The sequence below is a fragment of the Octopus sinensis genome, unplaced genomic scaffold, assembly GCF_006345805.1.
Source record: "Octopus sinensis unplaced genomic scaffold, ASM634580v1 Contig14310, whole genome shotgun sequence".
In the NCBI taxonomy this organism is placed as follows: Eukaryota; Metazoa; Mollusca; class Cephalopoda; order Octopoda; family Octopodidae; genus Octopus; species Octopus sinensis.
Genome location: NW_021833225.1, coordinates 9,567 through 14,349, shown reverse-complemented (window position 1 = coordinate 14,349; position 4,783 = coordinate 9,567).

The window sequence follows — 4,783 nt, the reverse complement described above, 5'->3', positions numbered from 1 at the left end:
TCTTTATAATCAAGGCAAGTGAAATCTCCTCGTCTCCGGTCTGACAACCAGACGAATCCATAGCGAAAAAGCCGATCGAACGCAGCAATCAGGACAATCCCACTTCTGACACCAATTGTTACGAGGGGGGGGACCTCCGATTCGAACTGTTACGGAATCCCTCACACCCAGGCCCGTTCGATGCAGCGAATAAGCTACGGAATCTCGGAAAGGAGAGGAGAGATAGATACAACAACAACAGCAGCAGCAGCACAGAGGTAATCGAGAGAGACACAAAGAGGCAAGGCACAACTGGCTTACATTTAACAACTAGTTTATATGACAATCAATTGTTACAACATCAATTACATTTAAAGATACATCAGGTAAATACAAGCAAGTAACAGAATCAACACATCATACAGGTATACCACAGATCAAAGCATTTAAACATGCAGATACAATATAACCGTCCGGTAACAACACATCAAGTTCAATACATCAGCATTTCAAGAGTACACGTCCGAAGACACAGTTCTATTTCAAAACACATTAAAGGCATATACAGTTCGAAGGACATTAAAGACCTAACAGTTCAATGTTCATTATACAATGTTCAAATCACAACACTGTACACAATGTCCTTACACATTTCACATTGTTCTTTTCACTGTCTCATTTCTTTTCACTGTTTAATACATCGATTCCTTGTCCTTCTTTTTCTTCACATATCAATACACAATTCACATACCTTACATTAGCCAACGCCTCATATTGTACCTCATCTCCATCGCCGCCTATTCCTCTGTATATATATCTCTCTCTGTCCCAATACTCCAAGACCGCTGACTGCCTAAATTCCAACCGCTCGCCCTGACTCCCAAAAACCTCTGCTCTCTCACCACCCCCAATCTGTCTTAGCACTGCTAATATTCTCTCTATCTGCTCTCATATCCCTTACTCTGTCTTTCTCACTACTTTGTTCTTCCTCTTCTTCACTGTCACTAGATTCTTCCTTACTCTATCTTTCTCACTACTTTCTTCTTCCTCTTCTTCACTGTCACTAGATTCTTCCTTACTCTATCTTCCTCGGCCCTCACATCTCTCTGACCCCTAATCGACCGGCACAAGGCCAAAGGTCCCTCCAAAAGCCATTACTCTTCCAGTAAACAAAGGGCTGTAACTTTTTATTCCAGACTTCCAGACTACACTCTCAACAAAGTAGGTCAAGAAATACTGTACCAGCCGAACCACAACAATATATATATATATGTGTGTGTGTGTATGTGTCTATATATATGTTTATGTGTATATATATATGTATATGTGTGTGTATATATATGTATATATGTGTGTGTATATATGTACATATATATATATATATGTATGTATGTATATATATATATATGTGTATATACATATATATATATACACACATATATATATATATATATCATCATCATCATCGTTTAACGTCTGTTTGGTTTGATGGTTCGACCGGTGTCTGGGAAGCCTGGAGGCTGTGCCAGGCTCTAGTGTGATCTGGAAGTGTTTCTAGAGCTGGATACCCTTCCTAACACCAACCACTATGTGAGTGTAGTTGGTGCTTTTTACGTGCCACCGGCACAGGGGCGAGAGTGGGCTGGCAAACGGCCACGATCGGTTATTTCTTTTTATGTGTCACCAACAAGGACGCCAGTGAGGTGGTGCTGGCATTAGCTACATTCAGACGGTGCTTTTTACATGTCACCGGCACAGGTATCTTAACTACAATTTCCATTTGATTTATATTTTGATGTTGGTTTTGACGTACTTGACTCAATAGGTCTCCTCAAGAACAGCGGATCAGTGTATACATATATATGTATATAAATATATGGATATATATATATATGTGTGTGTGTGTTATATTACATATGGATATATATATACATATATGGATATATATATATATATATATATATATATAATATTATATATATATATATACATATTTGGATATATATATATATATTCAAACTCAGTGTGTGACACTCAAATTGTACACATAAGACAACTGAATATCATCATATGTACTACATAGCGCCCACTGGATGCTCCAAATCACATAGGCATGTTTGGAGACTGCTTAACAAAAATAGAAGTTCTCACCAACTTGGAACAACACAACAGTGTATTCTTCATGGGTGACTTTAACTCCCCCAATGTGGAATGGCCTGGGGGCCAGATGCTCCCAGGGATGACACACCATCAGCAGGCACAGGCAGAGTCCCTGCTCCATCTCACAAATGCCTCTTTCATGGAGCAAATATTGCTGCAACCAACAAGGGCAGATAATATACTGGATCTCTGCTTCACAAACAATATGGATATTATCCATAATGTTAAAGTGATGCCAACGATGATCTCGGATCACAACATAATAGAGCTATGTATGGACCAAAAGTCCCCGCAGACACTCAGCCTATACGAAGTATCTACAATCTCTCCAACTTAAACTTTCATAAAGCAAATTGGAAGTTGGTCGAGAAACAGATCCTCAAGCAGGATTGGCCTAAATGTCTCTCCACACCAGACATTGACATGAAACACAAACGCTTCATGTCCATAATACAAGCCATATATGACAAATATGTCCCAGTGTGCGGGGCCAGCACACACAAAAACAAAAACAGGATCCCTAGAGAAAGGAAGATTCTTTTGAGACGAAGGACAAGGATTACGAACTGCCTGAGCAAGCACATCAAAAGTGGAGAGAAGTCTCGGCGCGAGAGAATGCTAATGGAAATTGAGAAAAGTCTGCATCAGTCTCATGAAAAGGAGAGAGCAGATAAAGAAGCTTGGGTAATAGAAAATATAAAGTCAAACCCTAAAGCTTTCTTTAAGTTTGCCAACGAGACAGCTACAGTGCAACAGAGACTAGGACCTCTCTCCAACAGATGGCTCCCTCACGGAAATCCCATGAGGATAAGAAATACTACTGAACGAACAGTTCCAAAGTGTGTTCACTACCCTCTAGGACACAGGCAAGTAAACCACCCAGAAATTCCTTGCCACTTTACCTGCGGCCAAGAGGCAAAAATTGAGTACATCAACATTGAAGATGATGATATCGCACTTGCCATAGATGAGATTGACACAAATTCAGCTGCTGGACCTGATGGATTTCCAGCGATCCTTCTCACACATAGTCCTTAGATAGTAACATTGATTTCAAGGCCTTCCTAGATGAGTGATTGGTTATTCGAAGACATTTATAGATTGTATATTTATTCTGTCCAGTTACGTATCAGTATAGTGGTCATTTGCAAACTCCAGAGGTGACACTTTCATTTCTCCTTAGCCCTCACGTCACACAGTTGTTGATGTTTATTTCAGTTGGGTCACACCCTTCCAATTGCTATAGATTTGTAATGCATCTTATGGCTGTGCCTGTCACCTGGATGGTGAGGAATCCTACATTGGGAGTGGTAATGACTAGGGTAGGGTAGCTGACTACTTATTGTAATCATTTGTCTTTTAGTTTCCTGTAGCTTTGCTCTCTTTTACAAACCCAGTGAACATATATTTCCTATTTTAAGGAAATTCAAACAATAAGACTGGAATTTTGGAATATGCTCATAAAAATCAGTAGTATGGGATACATGTGGCATAATTACAATTTTGTTTGGGTGTGTAAAGAGGGAAATAACCCTCTTCAGCAATTTTGATGAAATTCGAAACATAGGTATTCCAGTTCATTACAGAAAATATAACAGAAAAGTCTAATTCTTCAATTGTGTGTAACTCAGGCAGCACCGAGTAACTCTTCTAGTGTTATATATATATATATATATATATACGTGAAAGGGCACCATTCGAGTGTGATCATGACCATCTGGTTTGCCAGCCCTGAGTCAAAATCGTCCAACCCATGCTAGCATGGAAAGCGGACGTTAAACGAATATATATATGGATATATATATATATAAATATATATATATCCTTCCCATCCCCCCATGCTATCCCACACCCCTTCCCCACCTCTGCACCCACCCTCTGCTTACCCACAAAGCCACTACACACATTTTTTTCTCTCCTTGTTTTTTCTGTGTCCCTTTCTGTAGAAGAGCGTAGGCTTGAAACGTAAAAGACTTTTTCTGTTCCTGAGCGTTGTACTAATACATCTGTTTGTTTTGTACACCACCTGTCTTTGTCTTTTGTTTTTTTCGTAAACCCTCCCTATATATATATGGATATATATATATATATATATATAAAAACTTAGATATGTTTCGACCAAAGATTGGTCCAGGCCATGTCTAACTTAATAGCACCACCTGATAGGATTATCTGAATCCTGTTTAAGTCAAGTTTTGTTTATGGTCCATTCAAGTAGTGAGTTTTTGTTGGGTGAGTTGTATCTAATTATGGGTGGCTTATCTGGTACTCCTTGAAGGAATCTATCCAGACTCCGTTTAAAGTTGATGGGATCCTTTTCCTCTTTGATCTCTTTCGGGACAATGTTAAATAGAGCAGGGCCTGTTGAGGAAAAGAAATTATGTTGCAGTGTACATGTATGCTGTGATCTTGAATTGGGCAGGGGACGTATGGCCCGTGGTCCCAGTCTTGGATGAACCTTGAAGCTAATGTTCAGGTCGTTTGGGCAAAGTTGGCGGTATATTCTCCACGTCGTACAAATGATGTACCGCTCACGGCGACGCTGGAGAGAGTAGAGTTTCAAGGCTTTAAGGCGATCCCAATAATCGAGAGCTGCCATGCCTTCAATTCGTTTAGTGAGTGCCCTCTGGGGTGATTCAATCCT